Here is a 25,474-nt window from a genome sequence, read left to right on the forward strand (position 1 = left end):
TATAGGGACTAGAAGGGGCCAGAACAGAGGAAGACAAGTTTTAGCAGTAGTCAAGAGAGATACAATGAAAACAAAACATCCCTACATTCATCCATTTTTTTCTTCATTTCTTCACTATATAAGAATTCTTGGTTGCCTGCTTGGGCAAGGCTTTGGGCAAAACATGGAGAATAGCAGTAGGAATGGGAAAAGGTTGGCTTTAAAACTATGAGTAGGTAAAATGCAAAGAACTGGTTGACTCATGGCAGGAGTCTAACATGCCCGCCGCGTACGAGGTTTGGTGACCATCTGTAGAACAGTGCCATTTGCTAAAATAGAAAATGGACTGGGAGAGAGAGAAATGGTAGGAACTTTACGTGGAGGAAAAAGATATATGGTCTGAAGTATCAATGGAACACTCAATCAAGAGATGCCCTTAGGCAATAGTCAAAACTATTATTTCATCAAAACGAGCTGAAAAAGTCATTCCATTCTAGATAAACTCTCAGAAACGTCTCTAAATGGTGTCTCTTCCAGAATCTAAATTTCCCTATTCTTCTCCTCAGATGAAAATGTGTGTACATTATGGCCCAGCCTGATAGGACAGTTGATAGAAAACTGAATTGCAGTGCCGGAAGCCACATGACTAACCATGAATTTGGATCCCTGGATCAGTCTTAAAGTATGCTGGACAATGCACATGTGCCCAAGATCCTAAGAAGCTGGAGGACAAGGAAAGGGGGATTGCAACATGACGACACCCTGTCAAGGGTCAGTGCCTCTCTGCCTCTCTGCCTCTCTCTCTGTCTCTCTCTAGCTCTCTCTCTCCCTTTCCCTTCTTCCCTCTCTCTCATGTATACTTAAACTCTCTATCACAAATAAGGTAAATAAACTTTTAAACAAATTTATTCAAATTAAGTATCTTTTAGGGAAGTAAATGTTTTCATAAAAATTAAATGTATAACTTCACTAAAACATACTAACTCAGAAAAATATAAATTAAAAGGAAACTAATTTCTCGGGGCCGTCAGGTGGCATGGTGGTTAAGGCAGCTGGACTCCCATGTGCCTGGCTGTGGTTCAAGTCTTGGATCTGGCAGCTTGCTTTCTCACTTCCTTCTCTCTCTGTCTCTCTCTGGTCAACTTCAAAAAAAAATCAAATAAAACAATGACAATGAATAAAATACTTAATTTAAAAATAAAAAAAGGAGACTAATTTCTAAGAAAATGGCCTCTAGGGCCAGCTTCTTAGCCTGATGGCTAAGGCATCCAGTTCCCACACAGCTGAACAAACAGTTCAAATCCCAGCCCCTGAAGCTTGAAAAACACACTGCATACATGTGTGCATGCCCCAAATTCTATCAGGGTGGAGGATGGAAGAGAAGGGAATAAAGGATGACCATGTCCCATTAAGAGGTACTCTCTCCCTCTCCCTCTCTTTTTATCTCTCTCTCTCTCTGGCAAGTACATGAGCCCTTGGGCAAATTTTTTTTAAAAGAAAAAAAATTAGCTCTCTATATTGATACTCAACAATTCTAAAATGTTACTAATACATCAGTTATTTAAGAGATAAATCCATAATAAACAATGGAGGATAAGTAGGCGGTTAAGGAAAAAAAAAAAAGAGGAAAATAAATGAGAAAGATAAACATATACATGTGACATTCCTAGGAGAAACATGAGTTAACTATCAAATTGGGAAGTTTAACTGCCTTTATGTATGCTATTTGTATATCTATGTCCATCATCAGCAAAATAAATTGTGGCAGCTTCTGAAAACTCATTTAATACAGATGAAATAAATAATAAAGAAATGTGAGATGGGGACCAGCAGGTGGCATTGTGGTTAAGGTGCTGGACATTCCCACATGGCCGAACATGTTCGAGTCCCGGACCTGGCGGCTTCCTTTCTCCCTTTCTCTCTCTCTCTGTGTGTCTCTCTCTGGTCAAATTAAAATAAATGAATGAATAAATAAAATTAAATAAATAATTTTTAAATATACTGAAAACCTTTAAAAAAAAAAAAAGAAAGAAATGTGAGATCAAAGAGGAATATGGAAAAGAAAATAATGCTACGAGTAAGAGAATTCAAACCCGCTTTGTTTATTCCTCCCCTACTCTTAGAGGTAGATGGTCTGCAAATTTGGTTCTAACCTTCCTAGTAACCAGAGTAAAGTAAAAAATACAATGAAGTGTATGATTCATAATAACCACATGATTTTTAGTTCTGAGTTATGGGAAGAATTTCATCTTCAGATCTGAGTTCTGAGAATAATTTCACCTTCAGATCCTTCCAAAGACAATGTGCTGTTGTATACTAGGTGGCCTTCCCGATAAAAATTTAACCTCAGAAAAGTTTATTTCATTCAGCTGTTTATTAAAACCTTCATCATTAAAGGCCAGTGATTTAATAGCAAAAGGAGTTGGAGGTAGGGAGGCAGAAAAATGATAGGCTTTACAGTTAGGCTTGGCATCAGATTCTGGTTTTGTTACTTATTGCTGCGTGAGCCTAGAAAACTTACTTAAGCTTTCTGAGTGTTTTTAAAAAAATGTATAATGTGCAGGTTGTAATGTGGAATAAACAAGATAAATATAGGATTGGCCCTTTAGCACAGAGATAAAGTGCTGTGCACAGGGAATCAGATCCCACAGAGCCAACCACACAGCTGGAAACCCAATCCCAGCAGCTTGAAAAACAGCTGGACATGTCCATATGTGCCCAAAAGCCTGACTAGAAGAGAGAATGGAGGAAAAAGGATTGTAGCATGATGATGTCCCATTCTGGGTGCTTGGACTCACTCACACGCACGCTTGCGTGCGCTCGTGCTCTCTCTCTCTCTCTGTGGATCTCTTGCATTCATGTGCAGGGAACGTGTGCCCTCTGGCAATGCAAAAAGATTATGAAGTGCTGATTTAGAGTTGAGTATGTGGGCAGAAAAATAAATGGAGAGGGTGCTTGTTAGATAACGATAAACCTAGTTCAGCAAAAATACAGTGTACATGAAACTGAAGGAAGAGAAATATGGAATCCATATCTAGCAAAGATTTCTTTATCCTGTAACATAACTGAGGATAACCCCAAGAGACCACAATTTCTTTCAGTGGGAGTGTATAATATTGCTCAAGAGCATTGGTGGATTGAAAATAAATTGAGAGACCTTTTCTTTTTGGCCTTTCTTCAGTTGCTTATAATTAATCAGTGTTCAATGTGTGGTATAAAGAGGAAGAACCTACACATCAAATGATAAATGCCAATAAAATAACTCATTCATCTCATTTCTAAGTAACTACCCATGGATTGCTTCTGTATATCATCAAACTTAAGATGTAGCCAAAAAAGCACTTATGATAAATGACTTAATTATAAACCTATACTTGCCAGGAAAAGAATTTTAATTTAACAAGTAACATAAAAAATAACCAGATCCTACTCTCAATAGTAACTACTCATTTTGTCTTAAGGCAGGTGTACACACGCACTTGAAAACTTGAAAAGAAACATCTGCTTCCCTTCTGACAGATATCTTCACCTAAGGAAAAAAAGAGGGAGAGAAATTCCTGTTTCTCAAAAAAAAAAAAAAAAGCATTAGAAAAGCCAAAAAAGCATGACCAGATGTGGTTATTTAGGAGGATTTTTCTTCTTTACAGGCATTTTGCTTGTAAATTATAATGCCTGAAATATATTCTTTCCACTTTTCTTCAATTAATCTTGTTTTGGCTCATAGGTAACCTATTTTCTGGTCACCTCTCCTAAATCATGTTCACTCTATCCCCAGATCACTGGGTTAATACGAGGTTAGTCCAGGGTATATGATTATTATCAGTCTATGCAAGAACTCTCTCTTGATTTAATTTATTGTTTTTTTCATTTCCCCCTTTTCTCTCCACTCCCCATCTCTCCTACTCCTACATAAGCAAACAATTAATTGTCTTGCATCTGTCTTTGAATGTGGATTGTCTCATTAAAAACACAAAATGTTGTTGTGTATGTGTGTGTGTGTGTGTGTGTGTGTGTGTGTTCTAAATTTTCATAAATAGCAATGCACTATGCATGGCCTTCTACATTTTTTAGTAAATATTCTCTTCAAAATGCATCCACGATGGCTCTCCAGTTCATACTAAACCACTGCATTATATTCCAAAACATGGATCTGCTACTTCAAACAATGCTGCTATATCCAAAGGTAAAGGTAACCTCTAGAAAGATTAAAGCATAAATGTAAAGATGACTAGCGGGGAGAAAAAAAAGTCAGAGCATAACCCTGTGGCCCTGGACTCTAAAAGCATAATCTATGAGCTTTAATTTTTACATGAAATGTTTGACAATACAAAATTAAAGTCTACATTAAGTCTTAAATCAAGTCATGATAATGGGACCAATAGATGGCATAATGGCTACGTCGCTGGACCCCCATGTAGTGGACCATGGTTCAAGTCCTGGACCAGGTGGCTTAAACTCACCCAGGTTGCCTGTGCATGTGTGCCCAAGATCCTGAGAGGAGAATGGAGGAGAAGGGATTATGGCATGGCCATTCCGCCAGGGGGTGATTTCTCGCTTTCTGTTTCTCTGTCTCTCTCTTTTTGGTGAATGCATGTGCCCTTTAGCAAGAACCCCCCCCCCAACACACACACACACACACACACAAAAAAAAAAAAAAACTCAAGTCATGATAGAAAAAAGCTAACTAGCTAATCGGTATATAAAGAAGTAAGCAACTTTGGGGACTAGAAGATAGCATAATGTCACTGGACTCCCACGTAGTTGACTGCGGTTTGAGTCCCAGACTTGGTGGCTTAAACTCATGCCGGGCGTGTATGCATGTGTGCCCAAGATCCCAAGAGGAGAAGGAATTGCAAAGTGGCCATCCCCCCGAGGGGTGATTTTTTGCTTTCTGTCTCTCTGTCTCTCTCTTTCTAGTAAGCACACGCACCCTACAGCAAAAACCTCTCCAAAAAAAAGCAAGCAACTTTATTAGTATTCAGAGAAATGAAACTTGAAATTAAATACCACTTACACCCATCAGTTTGAAAAATGAGGAAGTCTGAACATATGAAATGTTGGCAAGAAAGTGGAGCAGCAGGTGTGTTCATATACTATTAGTGAGATACAGACTCGTGCTGGCATTCCAGAAAGCAATCTGGCAATACTCTGTGACCCTCAGAACATATACTGTAAGCACCCTGCAGTCTTACTCCCAAGTACATACCTTAGAGAGTATCAGGATGTTGCTCACATCATTTTCTGTAGTAGCAGGGAGGAAGAGATGATCTCATTTTTCTTTTAATGTATTATAAAATCATATAGAACCAAACTATATGAACATATATCTCTTATCTCTATAAACATTTTGAAAAATAGTCTACCATACACTTTCTATAGAAAATTAGGGCAAGTTTGCAAACCTAAAGTACAAACCAAAAATAACATCATGCATTTGCCCATGCAAATTATTTTCCTAAAGAATCAAAAGGAATTTTTCTTACATAAGTGAACATTCTCTTCATACTAAGGCCTTAAGCATTTCAGACAGTCTTAAAAGTATTATCTGAATGCAACAGTAATATATTTTGAAACTTTATGTAAAGAATTTAGGACAATTTAATCTTACCCTGTTGTTTTAACTATGAAGTAGCAATGATCAAAGGATAAGAGACTTGAGTTTTCTAAGGTGATGCTGGTCATTCAACCAAAAAAGGCCTCTATTATGGGGGCCAGCAGGTAGAATGGTGGTTAAGGTAACTGGCTGACCACAATTCGAGTCCCAGACCTGACGGCTTACTTCCTACTTTCTCTCTCTCTCTCTCACTCTGTCTCTCTCTGGTTAAATTAAAATAAATAAATAAAGTTAAATAATAAAATAATTCTTTTTAAAAAAGGCCTCTATTTTTGTTTTCTCATGTGGTCTTAAAAAATCAGTACAGTATTCAGTTGCTAAGAACTGTAGTACATAAATGCTGGAAGCTTAGCAAGACACAATGCTCTGAGTACTGCAAGTGCTTAATTGGAAGGTTCAGTAGATACTATGACCATGTTAGTGTCACACCTTATTAGAGTTCACACACATGTGGGTCTGGAGGAAAGGAAAGGTCTCCAGGGACTTAAGTTTTAAATAAGACAATAATTTGGCCACTCTGGAAAAATCAAGAAAAATAACTTGAATTATAATATGTAGATTGCTGTTTTTAACATTTCTAGTTTCACTTACTTTTCTAAACTTTAACTATAAATCTTAAATAACACTACTTGAGGCCTGAAAGTCCACAAATGTCTGTCGCCTACATCTCTCCCAAAACACTACTACCCTGAAGTGCACTTTAAATACCAAAAGGTCTTTGCCAAAGCCTGCATTTTCACACACACACACACACACACAGGAACATTCACCTGACACACAAGGATAGCAAAAGACCCACATTCAGAGGAGGGAAAAAAGTGGGGGGTGGAGGGATACAAAATGCAAAAGAGGTTCTTGGCAGGAACCGCAATTTGAGAGGCCTAGGCAGATTGGGACGCATGGCTTTGTTCCATCAAAAGGTCGTTTGAAGCACAGTATTTTATTTTTATAGGGGGGTATTGAGTTCTGAGGTCTCTGATATACCCCAGGGATCCAGCAAAAGCTAGTCTCAGCACTGTGCCGGCCCCCTGCTGGGTCACTAATGAAGATGGAGATCTGTGAGTGCACCCAAATAAAACACAGGAAAAGGCGAAAAAGGACTCCGAGCAAGGTCCATTCCTTTTATTCCAGGGGAGCAACCTTTTCTGTACTTCGGGACTAATGAGTCGTGAACAGGAGGTGGGAACAAATCACACAGTACGTTACCAGGAGGGACAACACCGGTAGGCCTTTGTGTTCAGTAGCTGGTTCAGTTTTCAGAGCATTTCCCAGCAAGGACCAAAAGCAGTTCGAACAAAGGAAACATAGCCCTTAGATACTTGAACTGTCTCCATTAATACTCCAGAGAATTGGGTGCTTCAAAATTGGAGTGACTAGTGAGGATGGGAAGAGGATATATCTAAGGTGGCCCGAGAAAAATCGAATACAGACTTCAAATGAAAAGTTCATAAAAAATAGAAAAAAAAATGAAAAATGTTTTTAAAAATTTTATTCAGAATTGCTATTTTGAAAGTTCTGCCCTTCCTAAGGGATGCAAACTCCAGTTCCTCAGAAGACTTTTAAAGGGAGAACAGAAATAAAGCCTAAGAAGGTATTTTATTTTCCATCCCCACCAGTTAATTAGGAAAGGCATTTATGCCCGTTGAAAGTTTTAATTGCCTACACCCCCACGCTAACCCCCTTCTTTAGTTACGCCCATAGAGCAACTAATCCAGAGCCAGACAGACATCTGAAGCTTCTCTCGGGCAGAAGAAAAAAAAAAGCACCAGCACAATTGCTTTAGACACTATCCTCCCTCCCTCCCTTTCCTCTCTCTCTTTCTCTCTCTCTCTCTCTCACACACACACCCCGTAAGAGTGCTAATACACAAGAAGCTTTTCTGGAATAACTGATAGCCACAAATTCTACAGCATGAGAAAGTCTCCAACAGTTAAAGACAAAGAAGAGGAAAAAAAGAGAAATTTAAAGTTGTTAGACAAAGAGGAGTTGAAGAGGCTAACTCTAAAACAAAGGGCAAACGAAAAACCCTTCTGAGATAAATACATAGAAAATGACAGTGATCCAGCAAATTTGATTTAATTCCATATACTTTAAAAATCCAGAATTTATCTGTTTTCTCTTTACTTATTATGATGACAGGTAGGTCAATAAAAGATGCTTTTAGTCGGCCCAGGATTAGCACAAACCCTCTGTCCCTATCAAAAGTTAGACCAAAGACATCACTATTAATCTTTCTTAGACCCATGGAGAAATGAGATCCTTGACTTTTATTTGGAATTGTAACAACAGTAAGTTCATGGTATGCTCACCAAGGGCCCTGAAATAGTAAAATAATAGTTAATTATAATATTATAATAAGCTTTAATATCAACAACATATTTTTGCTGAATGAATTAATGAATCAGCTAACCAACCAATCCAGATCCCAAGTACTAGCTTTAATGTTTCATTAAAAAATCTTCCCAAAATTGAGCAATGGTCTTAGGAAAACAAAATTTAGCATTAATATTTATGTTTTTACATTGCTTTGTTGATCTAGATTACAAATATTGGGGAAGTACATCAGACCATTGAGTGTTATCTTGTATTCACGTTCAAATTCAGCAGTCTAGGGTCATCTCTGATACCTACACTAGTTGATCTTAACTGGAGATAAAAATTGTCCCTAGAGGGAACCAGCAGTTAGCGTAATGGCTATGTCGCTGGACTCCCACGTAGTCGACTGCGGTTCGCGTCCCAGACCCGGTGGCTTAAAACTCACGCTGGGTGCGTGTGTGTACGTGCCCAAGATCCCAAGAGGAGAATGGAGGAGAAGGGATTGCGGCATGACCATCCCCCCTGGGGGGTGATTTCTCGCTTTCTGTCTCTATGTCTCTCTCTGTCTGGCGAGCACACACGCCCTATAGCGAAAACTTCTCAAAAAAAAAAAAATTGTCCCTAGAGGGGTGGGGCTACTGGTATGTAGTGGATGGAAGCCAGAGATGCTGCTAAATATCTGACAATGCATGGATAGCCCTCCAAACAAGGAATTATCTAGTCCAAAATGTCAATACTGTCGAGGTCCACAGCTACAAAAACAAGGCACTACCATCATAGCACTATTTCAAAATGCTATAAGATTAGGACATCACAACAAGATCATAAGTCTGCTCATTTCTACTGTAAAACGAGATATGGCAATACTTTCCAGAGCAAGGGTTAGTGAGTTTCTCTAATTTAAACAAACAAAAATGGAGGGAAGATTTAAACAATAGCCCAGCTTTCTTATACTAGGAATTAAAAAAAAAAAAGTTTACAACCAATTCATTAATTTCCTTATTGAAGGCTTTTTTGTCCTACTCACTCCAGGCAAAAATCAACAGAATAACAATATACCCCCAACATGCACATGCACACACTTACAATGCTTTGCTTCTCATTGCTTTAGGAAATAAAAATATTGTTTCTCCCTCACACCATCTATCTATCTTCTTCCCTCTCTTTATGTAAACTATCATGATAGAGTTGGGGAGTAAGTTCTGTTATTTGTTGCACTTTTTAATGTGTTCCCTATCCCAAGATAAAAAATAAATAAGCAGAATTCTTGCTCTTTTTCTCAGAAAACAAAAACAAAAGGCCTAAATGATGATGCTTTACTTGCATGAAAGATCAGTGACTTTTTTCCCCTGACGATCGAAAAATAAAATATATGCTCCATTTCTATCTTAAATAAGTAATTATCACACCAGCGCCAATACATAACAATTCTAATGACTATTTTAGAAGTGACATTCTTTCCTAGATACCATATTTTTAAGGAGTGCACTATTTTCTGCACAAAATCAAAATAGGTTAAGAGACAGGCAGGTATGATCCAATGAGTGCAAAGTTTAGAGGAGAAGACTTCTCTGTTACTTGCTGAGACCATTTTCCTTTTTTGTGCTTCAGAGACATCATCAACATCTAGAATAACCTGCCCTAATTTAACAAACCTGCTCAATAACTTTGGTGTCTCATTACTGCATCTAATTAAGGGTTTAAAGGTTTCTGGTCATCAAATTTACCAGCCTGATATAGGCTGAAATAATCCATGGAGATGCTGAAATCAAAGAGTTAAACTGCACTGATAATCTGCACTCCTCTCACCCTAAGATTCTGGATGGTTCCTATTTTCTTAACCTTACTTTATCAAATACAATTTTGAATGACACTGCTTGAGTCTCACCAAATAAAGGTTGTCTCACTGAAACATAGGCTACGTCACAGTAATTGAAGTCACAGGTTGGTAACTGGAACTTTCCAGTTTGCCGATAAGAGTTATGACCTAGCTCTTAGACAATGTAAGAATTCCTATAAGTAGGTTTTATCTTAGGTAAGTGTCCTGGGGAAAAAGAATAAACCAGACAGTTCGGCAATGTGCACATGTATCCAGATGCCTATAAGGAAACACCTAGCTGTGTCAAAACCAAAGAAATGCTCACTTCTTGGGTTTAATACATAAGCCTTCACAAAAGCCAGAAAATTAATTCAAAAGTGAAAACTAGGCAGAAAACAGCACTTTCTTCCTGAAATGAAAGTACAAAGGAGACTTCAAAAGTTTGGGACCAGCAGTTAGCGTAATGGCTATGTCGCTGGACTCCCACATAGTCGACTGCAGTTCAAGTCCCGGACCCAGTGGCTTAAACTCACGCTGGGCGCGTGTCCGTGCGTGACCAAAATCCCGAGAGGAGAATGGAAGAGAAGGGATTGTGGCATGACCATCCCCCCTGGGGGGTGATTTCTCGCTTTCTATCTCTCTGTCTCTCTCTGTCTGGCGAGTGCACATGCCCTATAGCAAAAATACCTCTCAAAAAAAAAGAGGAAAAAAAAGAGTTTATGGAAAAAATTGAATTCAAGTACAAGTGTATTTTGGTGCAACAAGAAAGTTGAGATCAGGCCCACAGGTAGTATGGAGGTTAAGTGGCTGGATCCCACATGGCCAACTGACAGTTTCAGTGCCGAACCTGGTGGCTTGAAATAAACACTGTGTGCATGCCCACAATCCCAAGAAGAGAATGAAGAAGAAAGAACTGCAGCATGGTCATTCTCCTAAAGTGGGATGATTTCTCTATTCTCTATCTCTCTCTCCAGTGAGTACATGCACCCTATAGTAAACTAAAAACAAAAAAGGTAAAATCCGTGCACAGTTTTTTCATAACATCCACTTTTCATTAACATTTTAAAGACCCCCTCATAAAAAATCAACAACAACATAAATGTCCATCAGGAGTCTAGTTTAAAAAACCGGAATACATTCATATAATATATACCACAAGACCACAATAAAGGACAAGGAAGCATTTTATATACCAACGTGGAGTAATTTCCAAGATAAATTGGTAAGGGAAAATAATAATATAATGTTAAGTGAAAATAAACAAGGTATACAATAAGTAGGCATGGTAAGCAAGCAGTTGTGTGAAAGAATAAAATTAATGTATGTGTTTGTGTATACATACACATGTACCCATATACACATATACAAAAACATATCTTATACATGCATAAAGTATTTAGGATAAGAAGCAAACTAAATTAATAACTTGAACTGCATTCCAGAAGGCTAACAGGACAGCTTGAAGAATGGAATGATCAAAAAATTTCTTCTTATATATATCTCTGTATCTCTGAAATTTCAAACCAGAGGAATATTTTTCAAAAGTAAATGAGGCCAAAATTTAAAAAAATATACTACTTGCCAAAACATTGCATAATTGTTCATTAGGGAAAAAAGAATTATTTATCACTCTATAAATCAGTAAGTACCATTAATATGTAGATCAAAGAATGTGCCTCAACATCCCATTAACATGGCACCAGTAAGGCCTTCTAACAAAACAGTTATTAACTTTGAAGAAACCCCTATGGCAGCTTTCTCTTCAATAATTTTCTTTTCAAATCAATACAGTACTTGCAATGAAAAAGAGACAGCATTATGGTTTAACTAGTAGTTATTGATAAAGCTTATTTTCCTTAACTGTGAAAGAGGGGGAAAAAAAGTTAAGGATTTCTTTTTTCCCCTTCATTTAGTTTGTCCACAATGTTGACTTTGATCCTCCTAAGAAACTTTGATTTCCCTTATAACTCTCATTCAAGGTCACCAAAGGCCCAGAGTAGACTTTTAAAATGACTTTTCTACTTTATAATTCAATGCTTATCACAGATAAATTAGGAAATATATATAAATACAGAAATAAGCGTTTGACACAAGTAGTTCCAAAATTAAATGCTATAAAATAGGGCTGTGCCCTAGATGCTCTTTTCTTCTTAAATAACATCTACACTATTTAATGATGTGATTGTGTGACTTGGACACAAGTCCTGTGGCCACAGATAAAGGAAAGATCAGGATACTCCTCTGGGCTGGGACCACAGCCCTGCTCATACATTCTAGGAATAGGCTCAAGAAGCATATGGATCTTTGGCCACCTTCTTACAAGAAACAAAACAGAACACAATTATCAGTTACAGCGACTCAAAACCTACAATCTCTGGAAGATACTCTTAGTATGCAGACACATTGTACTAAATAATTAAATCTTTAAGGTATCTCATTATAGAACAATTTTAATTCTATGAAAGCCATATTAAATTGATAGAGACTTATAATTGTTAATTTCTGACTTCTAATTCATTAGGACAAGATGATTTCGTCCAGGCCATGCTATAGAACTTTGGGTCTCCAAGTACTTGTTTCACTGGAGTTCATAAAACAGATCAGGGCTAGGTATTTTGCACAGCCTTATAAATCATTATGCCTTACTTTAGGTCTGACCTTCAGTGAAATTCTATTAATAAAGAGTTTTGTTTGTTTGTTTGTTTGTTTTAACTTTAGCTAGAGGACATATACCCTATGAGACAGACAAACAGAGAGAGAAAGAGAAAGTAAAAACATATCCCCCATGGGGAATGATCATGCCACAATCCTTTCTTCTCCATTTCTCCCTCCCTTGGGGGTTTTGGGCACAAACACACATGCACCCAGTGTGTTTTTCAGGCTCTGGGTCCAGGACTCAAACAATGCAGTCAATTAAGTGGGATCCAGATGCCTTAAATACCACATTACTGGCTGGCCCTCAATGCTTGTTTTATTATTATGATGATGAAGTTTAGCTGAAAATAGTTTATCTCAAATTTATGATGACATCAGATATTGATTATTAAACTATTTTTATTTTTCTCAGTCAGTATCAGATCAGTACACATTAAGGATCATGGTAAAACATCAGTTTCTGGAGCCAGCAGGTGTTATGTTGGTTAAGGGGCTGGACTCCTACATGGCCAACTACGGTTTGAGCCCCAGACCTACTGGCTTGCTTTCTTGCTTTCTCTCTCTCTCTCTCTTTGTCTCTAACTGGTCAAATAAAAAATAAGAAGAAAATAAAATAACTCTTAAAAAAATAAGTTTCTCAGATGAGAAATTAGACTTTTCAGTTAACGACACTGTACTAATCAAACTCAACCACCAGTGATAGTGTTGTTTCATAACTAATCATCTAGGTTAAAAGAAAAGAAGGCATCTGAGCAGATGAGAGAGGGACTTTCAGAAAAGGCTAAAATACTCACCTTGAAACCGATCTGTATTTCAAAGTGGGAGCACCAATCTGGTTATACCCTTGATGGTCTGGGTTAAGGGTTTTGATAGACACTCAAAAGCAAATGCAGCTATTCAAACATTTGCCCATATCTGAAGAATTTGAGTACTCAAGTGCATTATGAAATGTGATTAACATGCTTTGATTTTGAAAAGTCCCAGAGAAGGAAAAGAATGTAAATAAAAGGATGGAAAATATATATACAATTGGACATTATGAAATCAGAAGTATGGACAGAAAATAAACAAATAAGATTAAGTTCATACATCTGGGGAAGCCCATTCATCCTTAAACTCTTCATGAAGTAAATGGGAAGCAATATTTCTATCCTTATTTTGCAAATGGGAAAAATGAAAGCACGAAGCAGAAAAGGAACAATATGGAAAAATAAAAGTAACAGGTTTACGAAAGTAATGACTGAGAAAGGACATTAAGGCTACGTCTCATACGTCCTCCTCCAGCGTTTTCATCTATCTTCATCACAAAAGGAAATTTGTGAACAATCTAGTAATTACCACTTTCATCCACACAGTCTATAATTTTAGCCAGGTTTAAAAGACAGGAGAAAGGGGAATAGATATGATCTTCAAATTCCAGAGTTTTGGGGAACCAGCAGTTAGCGTAATGGCTATGTTGCTGGACTCCCATGTAGTTGACCGCGGTTCGCGTCCCAGACCCAGTGGCTTAAAACTCACGCCGGGCACATGTGTGTGCGTGCCCAAGATCCCGAGAGGAGAATGGAGGAGAAGGGATTGCGGTGTGACCATCCCCCCTGGGGGGTGATTTCTCGCTTTCTATCTCTATGTCTCTCTCTGTCTGGCGAGCGCACGCGCCCTATAGCAAAAACCTCTCAAATTTCAGAGTTTTGCACATTAGATGAGCATGAAAGCAAGCCAAGAAAGCACATGTGCTACCTTAAAACTTTTTGGAAACAGATGGGGATGAATAAAATTAGTTATAAAATTGGTGGCACAGATGTAGTTTAATATCATCTAGTGAGAAAAATACATGCTTTAAAAAACTTTTCTCTTTTTTTGCCTTTTATGTTTTTCATTAAATATTCAGATAACACTGGTACAGCAGCAATAAAAAAAATCAAAAAAAAGATTAAGAGTTCACTGAAATAAGCAGGCTCATTTTAATTCTAAAATATTTGTTTACGCTGCTAGTAATATCACAGGCTACAACTAAAAATGAAGGAAAATATACTACTGTGGCACCCTCAGCTTTCTCGCCACATCAGAGGTTAAGCAGAAGTAAGTGCGTAATATTACTATTACATAAAGCTTAAGATCTCAGTGGGGTTTACATACATTTCTAATTAGCTATAAATATTATGCAAATCAATGAAACAGTACATTTCTATGAAGATTTTCACCTCAATTTAGGCATAATTTGCCAAGACTACATGAAATTAAAAATAAACATAAGCGGGAACCAGCAGTTAGCGTAATGGCTATGTCGCTGGACTCCCACGTAGTCGACCGTGGTTCGCGTCTCGGACCCGGTGGCTTAAATCTCACGCCGGGCGCGTGTGCGTGCGTGCCCAAGATCCCGAGAGGAGAATGGAGGAGAAGGGATTGCGGCGTGACCATCCCCCCTGGGGGGTGATTTCTCGCTTTCTGTCTCTATGTCTCTCTCTCTCTGTCTGGCGAGCGCACGCGCCCTATAGCAAAAACCTCTCCAAAAAAAATAAATAAATAAAAAAATAAACATAAGCAATAATTTACCTGTAAGTTTTGATGAATATATGACTTATATGCTCCTTTCCTGGAATCATGCCAGCACAGTGAAAACTCAATAATATGTAAAGAATGGGAAATAGCTAAATTAAAATGTACACTGGGCTCTAAAAAAGAAAATGATTATTTTGGAAAAATAGGCTCTCAGAAATATTCATGGCACAGTTGGTTACATTCTAAGACCAATGAGATTCCAAAAACAAGTTATGAAAACTTAGATAGCCATTTAAAAAAAAGAATTAGGATTTCAAATAGAGCAAGTTATATTTAAATTCAGTGTCTTGAAATGACCTATTCAAGTAGACATCAAAATCTCTTGCATCACAGGTAAAGTTTGTCTCTTGGGAAACGTACAAGCAATTTGCTGAGTCAGCTACTAATTATCTTTAGAGTTTTGGTGCATTTTTTTCAGGTTTTTTAATAATTTTATTATGATTTCTAATTTGCATATAATAATTGTACATCTTTGTGGGGTACAGTGTAGTTTTTCAAAACATACATACCATGTATAATAATCAAATGAGGGAAATTAACATACCTACCATCTACAATATTTATCATTACTTTGTTCTGTGCATTTTCAAAATCTACTTTTCTCATTATTTTGAAATATATATTGAATTGTTACCAAAATGTTTGACATGACTAATCATAAGGAAAATGCAAAATCAAAATCACAATGAAGTATCACCCAATCCCAATTAAAATGGCTAAATTCTGGCCAGCAGAAGGCATGGGGTTAAGGTGCTAGATCTCAGATGGCTGACTTCATAGTTTGAGTCTCAAACTCAGCAGCTTAAAAATAATGCCTGGCACCTGTGTATGCCTAAAATCCCCAGAGGAGAATGGAAATGAGATTATAGGATGACCATCCCCATAGGGAGTGATTGCTCTCTTTCTCTCCCTCCCTCCCTCCTTCTCTCTCTCTCTCTCCCTCTCTTTCTCTCTCTCTGTCTCTCTTCAGGAAGTGCACATGCCATATAGTATTAAAAAAAAAAAAAAGGAACAACAACAACAAGTGCTGACAAGGCTGTGGAGAAAGGGGAACCCTAGTGCACTCTTGGTAGGAGAGTAAATTAGTATAGCCACTATAAAAAGAAGTGTTGAGGTTCCTCAAAAAACTAAAAATGGAACTACTTTACAAACCAGTAATCCCACTACTGGATGTATATCCAAAGCAAAGAAAATAAATATTTTGAAGAGATAATCTGTACTTCCACATTTATTGCAGCACTATTCACAATAGCTAAGATATGTAATCAACCTAAATGCCAAACAATTGATGAATGGATAAAGAAAATGAGGTGTTCAAAGGATTTTAACATAACATTGCATCTAGTCAACTTTATTCACCCTTACTTGGGAAGAGAAAATAAAAAGATGAACAAAAGGCTCCCAGCCTAACATACAGGTCATACTATTTTTACAAGAAAAAAAAAAGTTCTTAGTCATTCAATTGAAATAAAACTATACCCTTAAAAAATTGAAAACCAAGGGCTGGCAGGTAGTGTGGGGGTTAAGGGTGCTGGACTCCCAAATGGCAGACCATGGTTCAAGTCCTAGACCTGACAATTTGCTTTCTTACTTTCCGTATGTCTCTCACTCTGTCCCTCTCTGGTCAAAATTAAATAAATAAATAAAGTTAAATAAAATATTCTTTAAAAAGAAAATGAAAACCAGGAATAGAATTAGATTATATAAGCATAGCACTGGATACAATAATAGCACATCATATATACATTACATATGTGGCATACCTAAGACCTTGGGTAGTTCACAGACATGTAAAATGCCTGCTACCTTCCACCTTACGTTCATATAAGAAAAATCACACATTTTAATGCAATGTATTCCTAGCAACATACGATACACAGTTCACATTTTTGCTTAAGGAGAAATGATTGAAGTTTTGGAGTTTTTTTTTTCCCTTTGGGCTTCAAATATTGCATATGTGGATATTTTTAAAAGCAAATGTTTTTAACATTCGAGTTGGAAAAATTTTAAAAGTTCATAGGAAGCCTTTCTATATAATCAGTAGGCTAGCCTTCCCAAAGTAAGACCTAAGTGGGATGGAGTTTAAAATAAAGAACAGTGGGGACCAGCAGTTGGCATAATGGCTATGCCACTAGACTCCCATGTAGTCGACCACAGTTCGAGTCCCAGACTTGGTGGCTTAAACTCATGTCGGGCACATGTACATGTGTGCCCAAGATCCCAGGAGGAGAATGGAGGAGAAGAGATTGTGGTGTGGTCATCCCCCCTGGGCGGATGATTTCTCGCTTTCTGCCTCTCTGTCTCTCTCTGTCTTTCTGGTGAGCACACATGCCCTATAGCAAAGACCTCTCCAAAAAGAGAGAGAGAGAGAGAGAGAGAGAAAGAGAGAGAGAGAAAGAAAGAAAGAAAGAAAGAAAGAAAGAAAGAAAGGAAGGAAGGAAGGAAGGAAGGAAGGAAGGAAGGAAGGAAGGAAGAAAGAAAGAAAGAAAGAAAGAAAGAAAGAAAGAAAGAAAGAAAGAAAGAAAGAAAGAAAGAAAGAAAGAAAGAAAGAAAGAAAGAACGAACGAACGGTGTTCTGGACAGAGTGATCGCGTAATCCCTGGAGGCAGGGTCTATACCTGTATTCTGCCCATTGTCTAGCATGGTACCTTACATATAATACTTACATAAAACATATTGTCTGAAACAGATTCATAAAGCCTAAATCCAAGTCTTACTTCTACCACTGACATTTTGAGAAATAAAATAAATATCTTTGGGGTATCTAGCCCATGACTTCATCTTTCCTTTTAGAACTATTGGCCATTTTCCAGAAGAGAACACCTATTCCCTACTCTCATTTTTTTTCTTAGCACTATTTTTGTTCCCTCCCTCCCTCCCTCTTTCTTTCCTATCTTTCTTTCTTTCAACTTGACCAGAGAGGGACAGAAAGAGAGAGAGAGATTGAGAAAGCAAGTCACCAGGTCTAGGACTCAAACTGCAGTTGGTCCTGTGGGAGTCCAGCACCCTTAACCACACCACCACCTACTGGCCCCTCCCTACTCCCATTTTAACCTCATGACTACCATATAACCCTTACTCCTTGGTCATAGCTTATTGAATTAAGGATAGACTTACGACTTAAACTAAGTAAATGAGAATTTAAACTTAGAGGAATATCGACTGGCAGTTAGAAGCTAAATGTCTCATTGATGGTGCATTAAAACAAAGGTTTAGCTGAGTTTCTCAACTATCTTAGTCCCTCTTCTTTTTTTTTTTTTCTTATTAAAGTTATCCTGGAATTCTGAGACATCTCGTTCCTTATATTCTTAAAATTTTACTTTGTGGTAGTAAGTAATAGAGATGAACTAAAGCTTATTTAAGTAAGAATCTGGGACAAGTCCCTTCACTTTGCAACTTTTTCAATGATATGTAAAATATACATATTTAAATAAGAAAGGTCTTTGGATTTGTTAGTTCAGATTCGCTCCCAATCAGGAATTCCTTAGAGAACCTTCCTAAGAAGGTTAACTATTTTGAGCAGAAGATCCCAGGCTAATTACTTGGTCTCTTTTTATAAAGAGCTGAAAGTATGCCTTCCTGTAACTTTGGTTCACTAGTATTAGTTCTGTCTTCTACAGAAACTTAAATCAATTTCCTCTGCCTTCTAAGTGCCAATCGTTAGCCTTTGAAGAGAGATGCCTTCACCCTTCAAGTTCGCTCTTTTGCAGGTTAAACTTTCCCAGCTCATTCATCTTTACTTGTACTTGATATGTATCAACATAAGACACTTGATTTCAGTACATGACTATGAAGATGTAACTACTAAAGGAAACTCTAAGCTCTTCGTGTCTAAAGAAGAGGCATGAAAATGTCTCATACACCCATATAACATTTCTGTCTGGAGAGGTACTATTATCCCAGTTAGAGATAAGAAAACGGACACGCAGAAGACCGGTTCCAAGCAGGCAACTGCAAAGCCTGATAAATGCTCTCAATATTTCCTTCCATGTCACTACTAGGTCTATTCAGTGTGTCATGTGGCCATCCTTTCCCCACAAAAGATTTCCAGCTATCTGTAGAAACTGATCCTAAATATACTGAGACATTTTATTCTCAGTTTCCAATGCATGGCTCTGATCAAGGCATAGGAGGTAAGAAGTCTAAAAGAAAAATTCAGTCAGTCACTAATATCTATGCCAACCTACTTTTGGCATTAAAATGAACAAACAAAACACACACACACACACACACACACACACACACACACAAGAAGTATTCCAGAGAAACAACTCTTGGCCGTTGTAGTGGTGCAGCACTCTGCTGTGCTGGGAGCCATGTTTGATTTGGTCAGGTTTGGTCCCCAGGTCAACATATGTATGTCAAGCGTAAGTATGCCCACCATCCTGGTGGCTGGAGAATCTGGGGAGTAGGATCACAGTGAGAGTCCTATTGGGGGTTATTGTCTTTCTCTCTCTCACTGAGGAAACTGATAAACTTTTAAAGAAAAGAGACAAGTAACACAAGAATGGCAGTGTACGAACCTTAGAGAATCTGTTGCTCATAAAAGCAACAAGAACACTGGCAAATTGTCAAAACCAGCTCTTCCAGAACTATGGAAATTAGCCAAAGGCTTGCAACTATTAAAAAGTATTTATTAAAAAAAAAATTGACAACGAGCCCTATAGCTCAACAGTTAGATGCAATGCATAGGCAGCTGGATTCCACATGAGTGACTGCAATGAAAATCCCTGCCCCAGCAGCTTGAAAAACATGTCAGGCATGTGTGTATGTGCATGCCCACAATCCCAGCAGGATGGAGAAATGGACAAGAAGTGATTACAGCATGACCATATTCCATGGGTGGGTCCTTTCTCTATCTCTGGTGAGCACATGCAACCTCTGGCCAAAAAAGAAATGGCTGAATCTTGGTAAGAAGAACAAGCTTTGTGCCATTTTAATTTTCCCTACATTCATCTTCCATTCTCTAGCTACAATGTATCCTGGAAAACCAGCAGTCCTGCAACCATGGTAGATACAATAACAAGTACTGATTAGGAGATGGAGGAATTAGAATCCCTATGCATTGTTGGAGAGCATGAGGAGAGTAAAATGGTGCAGCTACTTCAGTATATAATTTAACAGTTTCTCAAAAAAGTTAAATAGAAGGTAAAGATGCTAGGGCTGTGGCAACCTCTGGTGTCAGGCTTTGTCCTAAGGAATTGCAAGACTCAGAAAAAAGTGTTGGCATTGTTGTATTGAAAAGGATTCCTACCTTCAAGATAGATAACACCTCTCTGCAGAAGAACTTCTTCTTGATGAAAGGAAGAACCCAGATTCATAGTACGGTGAACTCATCGAAAAGTATATTAAAGAAGGAAAGATTGTGCCAGTCGAGATAACCATCAGTTTATCACAGAGGGAAATGGATCAGACAATGGCTGCCAATGCTCAGAAGAATAAATTCGTGATTGATGGGTTTCCAAGAAATCAGGACAACCTTCAAGGTTGGAATAAGACCGAGGATGGGAAAGAAGATGTATCTTTCATTCTGTTTTTTGACTGCAATAACGAGATCTGTATTGAACGATGCCTTGAGAGAGGAAAGAGTAGTGGTAGGAGTGATGACAACAGAGAGAGCTTGGAAAAGAGAATTCAGACCTATCCTCAGTCAACAAAGCCAATTATTGACTTATATGAAGAAATGGGGAAAGTCAAGACAATAGATGCTTCTAAGTCTGTTGATGAAGTTTTAAGTGAAGTTGTGAAGATTTTTGACAAGGAAGGCTAACTCAAAACCTAAAAGCATCTTTGAGATCATGCTTGAATATTGCTTTGGTAGCTGCTGTCACAACCCCGTTTTAAGGCAATTTTAATCTTTCATAATTACATCTCAATTAATGGCTTGGAAGTATATATAGTAAGATAAATTTTTCATGGTTTTTTTTTGGGGGGGTCACAGGAAGAAACAGTGAATTCAGGTTTAACTTAATCTCAGTTATGGTGCTCACAAAACAAAGAAGGATATCAACCAGTTTTTTGTTTTTACTGAAAAAGAATATCCCTTTTACAGTTTGTGCCTTCTGTGAGCAAATCTTTTTAGTATGCATGTATATCCCCTTAGTGATTACAATATGTTAGGATTAGGGATCCCCATTTCTTCTTTTTCTTGCAAATTTAACATTTCTGACCTTAAGTGAATTTGTAGACCAAATTTCAAAGAACTTTTATGTAGTCAGTTCTTGCACAATGTGTTTGGTACACAAACTCATAAAATGGATTCCTAGCAGTGGTTTAGTATTTGTCAAATAACTGACTTTTATTATAAAAAAGGTAAGAAAACTTAGACTCTGTTTTACTACAACTTGTTCTGAGTTGTATGACAGGGCATATTCTTTGCTTCCAGGGTCTGAGTTTGAGGCACTGGGGGTCCAGAGCCTGACCGAAATATTAGCTTTATTCTGACATAATCTGAGGTGAGGGTATGGAGCAAGGATCACATCTAATGACTTGTGTTCCCTGAGCTCTATTACATAGTTATTCACCATTAAACTGATCTTAACAAAATTCCTAATAGTGGAACTTTGAAATGAATATGCTAGATTTATACTAAAATGATTTAGTTATCATTTTAGTAACACTTCAAAGGTGTTCTGTTTGTTTTCTAGACTAATTGTAGGGTTAAGGTAAATTAGAAGATGCAATTTAATGGCTAGATTTCCCATTGGTATTTTGTTTTCTTGAATTCTTTTTTCAGTGATTTGTTTAAGAAGATTTAAAAATTATTGCACTTTGAACAGAAAAATAATAAATGTCTTATAAATGTTGGGAAAAAAATATTTCTGGGACTAGCAGTTAGTGTAATGGCTATGTCACTGGACGCCCATGTAGTCAACTGCGGTTCGTGTCCCGGACCTGGTGGCTTAAAATTCACGCCGGGCGCGTGTGCGTGCGTGCCCAAGATCCCGAGAGAATGGAGGAGAAGGGATTGTGGTGTGTCTCTCCCCCCCTGGGGGATGATTTCTCGCTTTCTGTCTCTCTGTCTGTCTCTGTCTGTCTGGCGAGCGCACATGCCCTATAGCAAAAACCTCTCCAAAAAAAAAAAATTCTGAACTTCGATAGTTGTATATTCAGCCTTTTTCCATTTTTGGAGTCGTTTTTCTTCAACTATTTATTTTTAAAACTGTTACTTGAGCATTTACAATGTACCAGGCACTGTTCTAGAGTTTTTATAAATAACAATTTATTCTTGGACTAGAGTTTTGGAATAAGGGTTATGAAATTTAAAACTGTTTTTCTTGGGCCAGTCCATGGTCTAGTAGTTAAGGGAGTCAAATCTCATATGGCCAACCATGGTGTGAATCACAGCCCCAGCAGCCAGAAAAATGTCGGGCACAGGTGCATACATGCCGCAAACCCCAACAGGATAGAGGAATGGACGGGAAGGGATTGTAGCATGACCAACCCCAAAGCGGGAGAGGGGTCCTCCTACCCTCTCTTACTCTGTCTCTCTGGCAAATATATACTTACCAGCAAGTTGGAGTTTTTTATTGTTTTTCTTTGCTTTTTATTTCATTTCATTTATTTCCTTCATGAAGAAGGGAGAGACATGCACCCTCAAGGGGGCCATCATGCTGCTATCCTTCCTCATTCCCTACAGCCAGCCAGAATCATAGGTGTATCAAATATGTTGAAACAGACCCAGGACACAAACTCAGAGCTTTCCCACCTGGTGTTCAGCACTGCACGGCAGCACTGCTGTTGCTTGCATTCACCAGAGAGAAACAGAGCAAGGGACAGGGAGAGGGAGAAAGCAGCCTCTAATGAGGTATGGTCATGTCACAATCCCTTGTCCTCCATTTCTCAATCCTGTCAGGATTTGGGATTTTCTCGATCCTGTCATGCACCTGGCATGATTTTCAAATCATTGAGGGCAGATTCAAAATGTGGCCAGCCATGTGTGATCCAGCTCTCTTAACTATTAAGCCATGGGGCCAGCCCTCAAAGTTTTTTTGCACCAAAATAAACTTGTACTTTAATTCAACTTCCCATGAACTTCTTAAAGTCCTTTATGCAATGATGTTAATTATCAATTATGTTAAGTCTCTCTCTCTCTCACACATCAAATTAAAAATAAATGAATAAATATTAAATAATTTTAAAAAGGAAGAAAGAAAAACCACTGGGCCAGCCAGTAGTTAAGGTGGTGAAGGTAGCTGTATCCCACATGGCCAACTCTGCTGCTTGAGTCCCAGACTAGGCAGCATGAAAAGCATGCCAGGTGCAAGTGTATGTTTGCCCAAAATCCCAAACAAAAATATGAAGAAGGGATTGTAGCATGGCCATAGCCCTGGGGGAAAGGGGTCTTTCTCACTTTCTCTCTCTCTTTCCAGAGAGCACATACACCTGCTAGCAAATTTTTTTTAAATAAAATTACCTTATCAGTTTGATACTGCCCATAAGTACAGAGAAAGGAAAGGCTAACGGACTGAATTAGAGAATAATTTATAGAAGAAAATAGGACTTGAGGATTACAGCGATTTGAATAAATTAAAAAGCAAGGATTTTCTAGATCTGTGAAAAATATACAACCAAAGCTTTATGAGCTGAAATGCACACCACTAGACTGCAAAGCAAGCTTCATGTTGAAGCAGAAAATAAAAGCACCTGGGTAGGGTAGAGCCAGATAACAGAAAGCCCCGAAGGACAAGCTGAGAAACAGAGGCGTGATGTTCATTCTTGAGCAGAAGAATGACTTGAAGAGAGAAAAGTTTAAAAAACAAATAAACCTGGAGGTGTTTGTAAGAGGGTAAGTAGTGAAGGCAGAAGCAAAAGGGATGATTAGGAGGCTGGTTGAGTGATGAGGCCCACACTGTATCCTGGCCATGGTAATAGACACAGAAGTACAAATCCAAGAGATATTTTAAAGGACTGTTTAGAAATTCTTGCTATAAAATTCTCAAAATCTTAATAGCAGTTCCAAGGAGACCTGAGACTCACTCCAGGAGTGTAATCTAGAAGGTGAAGGACAGGGCAAGGAGTTATTCTGGGGATAGGTAGAGAGGCCATGGGTGTTGGCAGAGGAGTTGGGGCTCTTGGATGAATAGGTTTCCTGGGGCAAAGTTCAGCACAATCTCTATCTACTCAAGACATGTTCTGGCACCTTCCCAGGGCCGTACGGGCCTGGTCCAGGATCTCTAACAGCTAACAAAGCACCCAAGTTGCTGATTCCTAGACTCAGTTCTATCGTATAAGCTCTATGTAGGCCAACCAGGCCAACTGTAACCTCTTATTAAATACCTAAAGAATGTTTTGATCACTCACTATGTAGCTATCTAAATATTATAAAATTCAGTTACTCCCTTGTATATTTTATCCAGGCATTGGAGGAGTGAACACCCAACAAATACTTCCATATCATTTTCAAAGCAGTTTTTCTTCTGATAAGACTTCACAATTTACAACTTGTTGACACACTAAACACTACAGATAAGGTTTCAGTTAAAACTATTTCATTCTTTAAACAGCACAGTTTCCTCTTCCTTTCTTCTAAAAAGAAAAATAAAAAAAAGAAAGGCACAAAGGAAGAAAGGAACAAGAAAAGGAAGAAGCATCCATGAAAAATGTCTAGCTATCTTTCCCATTGTCAGCATTCTCTTCATACAGTGAAGCCCACTTAAATAGCAAGCTTGTTAGTAGATATTCCCTGTGATACAAGCTCAGGGCATTCCATTCATCCTCCTACTATTATTGAAAGGAGATAATACTTGCAAATTGTTTAACACAATGCCTGGTACAGTACAATTACTCAATATGAGAGTGCAAAATAGTGGTCCACAGAAACAATAGTAGACCAAGAACCTGTTTGTTCAGCATAACTTCACTTATGTTAAATTACATGACAAGGATCAGAAAGAAATATACTATGAAGTTGAATCATTATCTCTCGGTAGTGGTATGAAATAAAGGTGATTGTTCTTTATTTTTCCTCATTCTTTTCAAAATTCCCACAATAGGCACACATCTCTTTTACAACTGTAATTTGAAAATACCTAATATTAATGGGATTTTGCACAGAAAAGTTAGAAGGATTTACTGCCCCTGGCAAGTAGGGACTAACAGAATTTTCCCTTCTCCCTCTGTTTCATGCCTTGGCTTCCTCAAAGACAAGAGCACATTTCTCATAATCTTTATTTTCCATTTATTCCCTATACTTCTCTGAAAGTTGTCTACCTGCTATTCTTTCTTTCACTTTCTGTCTTTAAAAAAACATATTTTAAATATACAAAAACAGGGGCCAGCAGGTGGCATAGTGGTTAGGTGCGCTGGACTCCCACATGGCCGACCATGGTTTGAGTCTTGGACCTGGTGGCTTACTTTCTATCCCTCTCACTCTGTCCCTTCTGGTAAAACATAAATAAATAAATAAATAAATACATATATAAAGTTAAATAAAATAATTATTTTAAAAATATACAAAAACATGGGAACCAGCAGTTAGCATAATGGCTATGTCGCTGGACTCCCACGTAGTCGACCACGGTTCGCGTCCC

General features: G+C 38.0%; 1 protein-coding gene and 1 pseudogene across 1 annotated transcript in view; one reads left to right on the plus strand and one right to left on the minus strand.

Moving 5' to 3' along the window:
* The window catches only part of RAD51B (RAD51 paralog B), a 646,490-nt gene that overhangs the window by 452,414 nt on the left and 168,602 nt on the right, over positions 1-25,474 (minus strand). The window lies entirely within an intron of this gene.
* On the plus strand, positions 8,599-20,783 carry LOC102476546 (UMP-CMP kinase pseudogene; annotated as a pseudogene).

The sequence above is a fragment of the Tupaia chinensis genome, unplaced genomic scaffold (genome assembly GCF_000334495.1).
Source record: "Tupaia chinensis unplaced genomic scaffold, TupChi_1.0 Scaffold000609_1, whole genome shotgun sequence".
NCBI lineage: Eukaryota > Metazoa > Chordata > Mammalia > Scandentia > Tupaiidae > Tupaia > Tupaia belangeri.